The following is a 10,250-nucleotide window of genomic DNA, read 5'->3' on the forward strand; positions in this document are numbered from 1 at the left end:
TATGCTATACACGTAAGCATTTGGTGAAATTTGAACATATCTAAACGAGTTTTAAGATAAATATAAAATAAAAAATAGGTAGGTACTTTGTATGAGGATGAAAAGCTTCACGTTTTTTGTGGTCTGCATGTAAAAACTATGACTTCGAATCACGTATTTCAAAAATATATGACGTTAACGTAACTATCTGATAAAATTTGATGAATTTTGAAGCTTCTAGCCGTAAAAAAGGGGCAAAAATGACAGTTTATATGAAGTATATAATATATATACCACCGATCTCTATGATTTTTTCAGACAACAATATATGCTATATACGTAAGCATTTGGTAAAATTTCAAGCTTCTAGCTGTTAAAACGGGCAGAAATTGCGCAAAGTTTCTTATCTGAACAATCGGTTGTATGATATATATACTATAAATACCACCGATCTCAATGATTTTTTCAGACAACAATATATGCTATACACGTAAGCATTTGGTGAAATTTGAAGCTTCTAGCTGTTAAATGGGGAAAAAATTGCGCAAAGTTTCTTATCTTAACAATCGGTTGTATGAGATATATACTATATATACAACCGATCGCTATGATTTTTTCAGACGACAATATATGCTATATACATAAGCATTCGATGAAATTTGAAGCTTCTAGCTGTTAAAATGGGGCTAAAATTGCGAAAATATATATATATACTATATATATATACTATATATACCACCATATATCTACTATATATACCACCGTTCTCCTTGATTTTTTCAGACAACAATATATGCTATATGCGTAAGCATTCGTTGAAATTTGAAGCCTCTAGCTCTTAAAATAGGGCAGTAATTACGAAAAGTTTCTTATCTGAACAATCGGTTGTGGGGAATATATACTATATATACGACCGATTTCATAAATTTTTTCAGGCAACAATATGTGCAATATACGAAAGTATATGATGAAGTTTGAAGCTTCACTCTCTTAAATTGAGTAAGATATGACAAAAATCCTCTTTTTCTGAAAAATCGGTTGTGTGGAGGATATACGCTATAGAGTTCCGATCCGGCCGGTTCCGACAATTGTCTAATAGGACACCAAAATACACCCGCTCACCAAATTTTATCAAGATATCTCAAAAATTGAGGGACTAGTTTGCATACAAACAGACAGACGGACAGACGGACAGACGGACATGGTTAATCAACTCAGCTCTTCATCCTGATTATTTCGGTATACTTAATGGTGGGTCTATCTATTTTCCTTTAAGGACTTACAATTTTAGGTTTCGTGACGAAATTAATATACCATTTCATTTTCATGAAAGGTATAAAAATAGGTAGGTACTTTGTGTGAGGATGCAAAGTTTCAGGTTTTTTGTGGTCTGCGTGTAAAAACTATGACTACGAATCACGTATTTCAACAATATATGACGTAAGCGTACCTATTTGATGAAATCTGATGAATTTTGAAGTTTCTAGCCGTAAAAGAGGGACAAAAGTTACAGTTTATATGGGGTATCTAATATATATACCACCGATCTCTATGATTTTTTCAGACAACAATATATGCTATATATGTAAGCATTTGGTGAAATTTGAAGCTTCTAGCTGTTAAAATGGGGCAGAGATTGCGCAAAGTTTCTTATCTGAACAATCGGTTGTATGAGATATATACTATATATACCACCGGTCTCTATGACTCTTTCAGTCAACAATATATGCTATACACGTAAGCATTTGGTGAAATTTGAACATATCTAAACGAGTTTTAAGATAAATATAAAATAAAAAATAGGTAGGTACTTTGTATGAGGATGCAAAGCTTCACGTTTTTTGTGGTCTGCGTGTACAAACTATGACTACGAATCACGTATTTCTACAATATATGACGTAAGCGTAACTATTTGATGAAATCTGATGAATTTTGAAGCTTCTAGCCGTAAAAAAGGGACAAAAATTACAGTTTATATGGGGTATATAATATATATACCACCGATCTCTATGATTTTTTCAGACAACAATATATGCTATATACGTAAGCATTTGGTGAAATTTGAAGCTTCTAGCTGTTCAAATGGGGCAGAAATTGGGCAAAGTTTCTTATCTGAACAATCGGTTGTATGAGATATATACTATATATACCACCGATCTCAATGATTTTTTCAGACAACAATATATGCTATACACGTAAGCATTTGGTGAAATTTGAAGCTTCTAGCTGTTAAAATGGGGAAGAAATTGCGCAAAGTTTCTTATCTGAACAATCGGTTGTATGAGATATATACTATATATACCACCGGTCTCTATGATTTTTTCAGACAACAATATAGGCTACAATTCAGGCTACTATATATACCACCATATATCTACTATATATACCACCGTTCTCCATGATTTTTTCAGACAACAATATATGCTATATGCCTAAGCATTTGTTGAAATTTGACCCCTCTAGCTCTTAAAATAGGGCAGTAATTACGAAAAGTTTCTTATCTGAACAATCGGTTGTGGGGGATGTATAATATATATACGACCGATCTCATCAATCTTTTCAGGCAACAATATGTGCAATATACGAAAGTATATGGTGAAGTTTGAAGCTTCACTCTGTTAAATTCAGTAAGATATGACAAAAATCCTCTTTTTCTGAAAAATCTATTGTATGGAGGATATATGCTATAGTGGTCCGATCCGGCCGCTTCCGACAATTGCCTAATCGGACACCAAAATACACCTGCTCACCAAATTTTATCAAGATATCTCAAAAATTGAGGGACTAGTTTGCATACAAACAGACAGACGGACATGGCTAAATCAACTCAGCTCTTCATCCTGATTATTTCGGTATACTTAATGGTGGGTCTATCTATTTTCCTTTAAGGACTTACAATTTTGGGTTTCGTCATTTTCATGAAAGGTATAAAAATAGGTAGGTACTTTGTGTGAGGATGCAAAATTTCAGGTTTTTTGTGGTCTGCGTGTACAAACTATGACTACGAATCACGTATTTCAACAATATATGACGTAAGCGTAACCATTTGATGAAATCTGATGAATTTTGAAGCTTCTAGCCGTAAAAGAGGGACAAAAGTTACAGTTTATATGGGGTATATAATATATATACCACCGATCTCTATGATTTTTTAGACAACAATATATGCTACATACGTAAGCATTTGGTGAAATTTGAAGCTTCTAGCTGTTAAAATGGGGCAGAAATTGGGCAAAGTTTCTTATCTGAACAATCGGTTGTATGAGATATATACTATATATACCACCGATGTCAATGATTTTTTCAGACAACAATATATGCTATACACGTAAGCATTTGGTGAAATTTGAAGCTTCTAGCTGTTAAAATGGGGAAGAAATTGCGCAAAGTTTCTTATCTGAACAATCGGTTGTATGAGATATATACTATATATACCACCGGTCTCTATGATTTTTTCAGACAACAATATATGCTATACACGTAAGCATTTGGTGAAATTTGAACATATCTAAACGATTTTTAAGATAAATATAAAATAAACAGGTAAGGAAGGTTAAGTTCGGGTGTAACAGAACATTACATACTCAGTTGAGAGCTATGGTGACAACATAAGGGAAAATAACCATGTAGGAAAATGAACCGAGGGAAACCCTGGAATGTGTTTGTATGACATGTATATCAAATGAAAGGCATTAAAGAGTATTTTATGAAGGAGTGGGCCATAGTTATATAGGTGGACGCCATTTAGGGATATAGCCATAAAGGTGGATCAGGGTTGACTCTAGAATGCGTTTGTACGATATGGGTATCAAATGAAAGGTGTTAATGATTATTTTAAAAGGGAGTAATCCTTAGTTCCATAGGTGGACGCCGTTTCGAGATATCGCCATAAAGGTGGACCAGGGGTTACCCTAGAATTTGTATGTACAATATGGGTATCAAAAGAAAAGTGTTAATGAGTATTATAAAAGGGAGTGATGCTTAGTTCCACAGGTGGACGCCGTTTCGAGATATGGCCATAAAGATGGACCAGGTGTGACCCTAGAATTTGTTTCTACGATATGGGTATCAAACTAAAGGTATTAAGGAGGGTTTTAAAAGGTAGTGGTGGTAGTTGTATAGGTGGTCGCCTTTTCGAGATATCGCCATAAAGGTGGACCAGGGGTGACTGTAGAATGCGTTTGTACGATATGGGTATCAAATGAAAGGTGTTAATGAGTATTTTAAAACGGAGTAATACTTAGTTCCATAGGTGGACGCCGTTTCGAGGTATGGCCATAAAGGTGGACCAGGGTTGACTCTAGAATGCGTTTGTACGATATGGGTATCAAATGAAAGGTGTTAATGATTATTTTAAAAGGGAGTAATCCTTAGTTCCATAGGTGGACGCCGTTTCGAGATATCGCCATAAAGGTGGACCAGGGGTTACCCTAGAATTTGTATGTACAATATGGGTATCAAAAGAAAAGTGTTAATGAGTATTATAAAAGGGAGTGATGCTTAGTTCCACAGGTGGACGCCGTTTCGAGATATGGCCATAATGATGGATCAGGTGTGACCCTAGAATTTGTTTGTACAATATGGGTATCAAAAGAAAGGTGTGAATGAGTATTTTAAAAGGGAGTAATGCTTAGTTCCATAGGTGGACGCCGTTTCGAGATATCGCCACAAAGGTGGACCAGGGGTGACCCTAGAATTTGTTTTTATAATATGGGTATCAAAAGAAAGGTGCTAATGAGTATTTTAAAAGGGAGTGATGCTTAGTGCCACAGGTGGACGCCGTTTCGAGATATCGCCATAAAGGTAGACCAGGTGTTACCCTAGAATGCGTTTGTACAATATGGGTATCAAACGAAAGATGTTAATGAGTATTTTAAAAGGGAGTAATCCTTAGTTCCATAGCTGGACGCCGTTTCGAGATATCGCCATAAAGGTGGACCAGGGTTGACCCTAGAATTTGTTTGTACAATATGGGTATCAAAAGAAAGGTGTTAATGAGTATTTTAAAAGGGAGTGATGCTTAGTTCCACAGGTGGACGCCGTTTCGAGATATCACCATAAAGGTGGACCAGGTGTGACCCTAGAATTTGTTTGTACGATATTGGTATCAAATTAAAGGTATTAATGAGGGTTTTAAAAGGGAGTGGTGGTAGTTGTATAGGTGGTCGCCTTTTCGAGATATCGTCATAAAGGTGGACCAGGGGTGACTTTAGAATGCGTTTGTACAATATGGGTATCAAATGAAAGGTGTTAATGAGTATTTTAAAAGCGAGTAATCTTTAGTTCCTTAGTTCCCAAAGGTAGAAGAAACTAAAACCGATCAGTGCTTCCTCTGCCCCGCGCACCGCTATATGTGTACGTTTCAACTCACTTCATATCAAGGAGAGTATAATGCGCGCGAAATCGTTAGCAAAGAAAAAACTCACGTCTGGGCTTTTCTCTTCCGATAACAGTAGGCAAAAAATCTACATTAATGATAGCCTTAGTTATTATAATAGAGCTCTGGACGCTGCTGCCTATAAAATTAAGAAAGAGAAGCATTACAAATATCTGTGGGTTAGAAACTCAAAAATAATGTTAAGAAAGGCAGACAAAAGTGATGTTGTTGTTGTGAGATCTTTTGATGATTTGTCTGGGTTACCAGACTAGTTTTTTTTTTTATTATTATTTTTTTTGTGAATATCCTTTTTAAGATTTAAATGTTGAATTTATTGCTCCCCCTCAACAGCAACAATCCTTTTGTTGATAGCCCTATTAACAGTATCGATTTTCTAATTCCATATAATAATTGTATTTACATTGTCCATCAAAATATTCGAAGTCTACGGCAAAACTTTGATTCCTTAATATGTAATTTAGAAGCACTTCCAACTTTTCCTGATCTGATTTTTTATCGGAAATATGGATTTATTCCCATGAGAGTGAATTGTTCCATATACCCAATTTTAATTTTTATGCAAGTAGTAATGATGAATACTCTGCAGGTGGTGTTGGAGTTTTTGTACGAGACACATTTGATTGCAACATAGAGAGGTTTAATCTGCGAAGTGCAGATGTTGTAAAAGTTCTTCTAAAAAATAATAATAAGAATGTGACCATAATATGCGTTTACAGACGACACGCTGAATCTAGTCAGAGTTTTCTGGAAGAATTTTCCAACTTTTTAGATGATGAGAGATCAAGCAATACAGTCTTATTAGGTGACCTAAATCTGGATATACTCCAGTCAAATACAACAGCCGAAAACTATCTAACCCTTATGGCTAGTCATGGTTTTATTTCTTATCTCAACGAACCAACCAGAATTTCTTCGGGAACCTGTTTGGATCATGTCTTTTGTAGATTTACTAGCATGTGTACTTCCAGGGGTCTAAACTTGGACCTTCAAATCACTGACCATACCATGACCGGGATTAAAATAGAAAACTTATACCAGAGAAATAAACAATCAAAAAAACTAAGTACTATACATAAAATAAATTATGCGTTGCTGAATGACAGGCTTCGTCACGAAGACTGGGTTAGGGTGTATACGGAACATGATATCTCAAAAGCGTACTCGCTGTTTATAAGTATATTGCAATTTCATATAAGATTGTACCCCGCGAAGGCACAAAACCAAACTAAAACCCTGGATTACCCTGAATTTAGTTAAAAAATTAAACTTAAAAATAAGTTAGGCAGTAAATGTCGTAAACATCCATTCAATCGGGAACTCCACTCTCGTTTTAGCAAATTATGCAAAGATTTAAGGAAAGATATCGCTGTACAGCGTGATAACTATTTCCGGAATAGATTTGTAGATTGCCAAGGGAACTCGCAAAAAGAATGAAAACTTATTAATAGCGTTGTCAATAGGAACTGCGCAAGTTATGAGCAAGTAATTTGTTTAAACGAGCTGGGCAAAACTATTTCAGATCCGTCCGGCGTTTCCGCGGTATTTAATGAGTTCTTTTTAGCAGTAGGGCAGTCGCATCCTACCACATGCAAGTGTATTTTGTCGAGTAATGACGTATCCGGTTCCAGAAATAGTTTTTTGTTTGAACCCATCACAGGGTTAGAGATTCTAAAAATTACTAAAAATCTAAACAACTCCAGTTCGTGTGGTTTTGATGGGATATCAAATAAACTGCTTAAGAACACAGCCCTTAATTTAATAGACATTTTGAAATATTTTTTTAATACCAGTGTTTACACCGGTGTCTTCCCTGACCAGCTGAAATGTGCGATAGTTTTACCCCTATTTAAAAGGGGTGACAAGAAGGATAAAAATAATTATAGACCGATTTCTCTGTTGCCATCCATCTCTAAAGTTTTAGAGACAGCACAAAAAACCGTATATTACTATTTCTACTGAAGATGCGCTCCTAGAATTTTGTTCATTCATTTGCAAAGGGTTGGATAGCAAAAAAAGCTGCGGGGGTCTATTCGTTGACATTACGAAGGCTTTTGATACAGTTGCCCATAAATATTTACTGGATAAATTATACTGTGCCGGCTTTCGTGGGTTTATACACGACTGGTTCAGATCTTATCTAACAGGTAGGGTGCAAAGGGCAAGAATTCAAGACTCTCTCAGTGATCCTAAATCAATAATAGTTGGGGTTCCACAAGGTTCCGTGCTGGGCCCTATTCTTTTCCTAGTTTATATAAATTCCATTTTTAACTTACCCTTTAAAGGAAATGTTACTGCATTTGCTGACGATCTTGCATTAGCATATTGCTCAGGTAGTTTTTTTGACCTAATTGCTAATATAAATTATGATGTCTCTCTATTAAGATCTTGGTTCGCAAAACATAAACACGTCATCAGCAGTAAAACTAAGTTAATGTTTTATAGCTTGAATTCAAGGCAACCTACAGATGTCAACATAACTTTTCACTCTTCAGATTGCGAACGCTTCACCTTTCATCAGCATTTATGTCCTGAGCTAAAGTCTTGTATTTTCAATTCTCTTACATCCTGTAGCGCCAATTGCTTTGTAATTGGCATAGTAGAGGAATTTCAATACCTAGGTATAATCGTTGACTGTAATATGAATTGGTCTAGGCACATTTCCCGTTTGAAAATATATTTGCAATATTCACTACGCTGCTTCTATCAACTCAGGAATTACTGCTCTAGTAAAACTATGAAAACAGTTTACTACGCATTATTTCACTCCAAATTGCTACATGGAATCACCTGTTGGGGAGGCGCCAGCTTGAACAAAATTCAACCACTTATAACATTGCAAAAGTGTGTAATACGGAAAATATGCAAGGTGAACCGAATGCACTCCTCAAGGGAGCTTTTTAGAAGGTTACTCATTCTTCCAGTGAGAGACCTATATTATTTTAAAGTTTTAAAAGTTGTTTTCCTTAGATGTGGTTATCTGGAAAGCATGGCATCTGAAGTATATAATCTTAGGAGAAACACAAACAACACCGTCGCTGTGCCTTCTTGGAGAACCACACACTCTAACAAATTTTATACAATAGTGTCTCGTAAATTATTCAATGCACTACCAGCAGAAGTTCGGGCCTTAAGGAATCTTCGCCCGTTTTTAAAATATGTGAAATCCTTCCTTCTAAGCAGGTCGTATCTCAAAATCGAAGTTTTGCTTCGGGCAGATAATTAAAAATTTGATTTCTTAAGAGTTGTAATTTAATTAGTTTCTTCTGTTTATTTTTGAATACTATTCACTTTTACTCAACCCACCTTATGTACACAATTTTGTTATGAATTTACAAGTTTTGTTATCTTGTTATCTTTATAACCTCATGTAAAAATTTACCATTAATTTAACAGTCCACCCCACTGTATTATTAACAAAAATAGGATTGGCATTTGAGCTATGTTTTGCATAACATATAAAATGCCCTAACTTTTCTTATATCTTGAATTTATATTAATACTTTGCCTTATTGTAATTATATTTAAAATTTGTGTAGATATAAGCAAAATGAATAATAAACTACTACTACTACTACTATTTTAAAAGGGAGTAATCCTTAGTTCCATAGGTGAACGCAGTTTCGAGATATCGCCCTAAAGGGGGACCAGGGGTGACCCTAGAATTTGTTTGTACAATATGGGTATCAAAAGAAAAGTGCTAATGAGTATTTTAAAAGGGAGTAATCCTTAGTTCCATAGGTGGACGCCGTTTCGAGATATCGCCACAAAGGTGGACCAGGGGTGACCCTAGAATTTGTTTGTACAATATGGGCATCAAACGAATGGTGTTAATGAGTATTTTAAAAGGGAGTGGGCCTTAGTTCTATAGGTGGACGCCGTTTCGAAATATCGCCATAAAGGTGGACCAGGGGTGACTCTAGAATGTGTTTGTACGAAACGGGTATCAAATTAAAGGTATTAATGAGGGTTTTAAAAGGGAGTGGTGGTTGTTGTATAGGTCGCCTTTTCAAGATATCGCCATAAAGGTGGACCAGGGGTGACTCTAGAATGTGTTTGTACGATATGGGTATCAAATTAAAGGTATTAATGAGAGTTTTAAAAGGGAGTGGTGGTAGTTGTATATGTGAAGGCGTTTTCCAGATATCGACCAAAATGTGGACCAGGGTGACCCAGAACATCATCTGTTGGATACCGTTAATTTATTTATATATGTAATACCTGCCAAGATTTTAAGGGTTTTTTATTTCGCTCTGCAGAACTTTTTTATTTTCTTCTACTTAATATGGTAGGTGTCACAACCATTTTATAAAGTTTTTTCTAAAGTTATATTTCGCGTCAATAAACCAGTCCAATTACCTCACCATGTTTCATCCCTTTTTTCATATTTGGTATAGAATTATGGCATTTTTTTCATTTTTCTTAATTTTCGATATCGAAAAAGTGGGCGTGGTCATTGTCGGATTTCGTTCATTTTTCATACCAAGATAAAGTGAGTTCAATTAAGTACGTGAACTAAGTTCATTAAAGATATGCCGATTTTTGCTCAAGTTATCGTGTTAGCGGCCATGCGGAAGGACATACGAACGACTGTGTATAAAAACTGGGCGTGGCATCAACCGATTTCGCCCCTTTTCACATACAAAAGTTATCGTCGTAGAATCTATGCACCTACCAAATTTCACAAGGATTGGTAAATTTTTCTTCGACTTTTGGCCTTAAAAGTATTCTAGACGAATTAAATGAAAAAGGGCGGAGCCACGCCCATTTTGAAATTTTCTTTTATTTTTGTATTTAGTTGCACCATATCATTACTGGAGTTGAATGTTGGCATAATTTACTTATATACTGTAAATATATAAAAAAATTTTGTTAA

The sequence above is a fragment of the Eurosta solidaginis genome, unplaced genomic scaffold (assembly GCF_040869045.1).
Source record: "Eurosta solidaginis isolate ZX-2024a unplaced genomic scaffold, ASM4086904v1 ctg00001261.1, whole genome shotgun sequence".
Classification (NCBI taxonomy): Eukaryota; Metazoa; Arthropoda; class Insecta; order Diptera; family Tephritidae; genus Eurosta; species Eurosta solidaginis.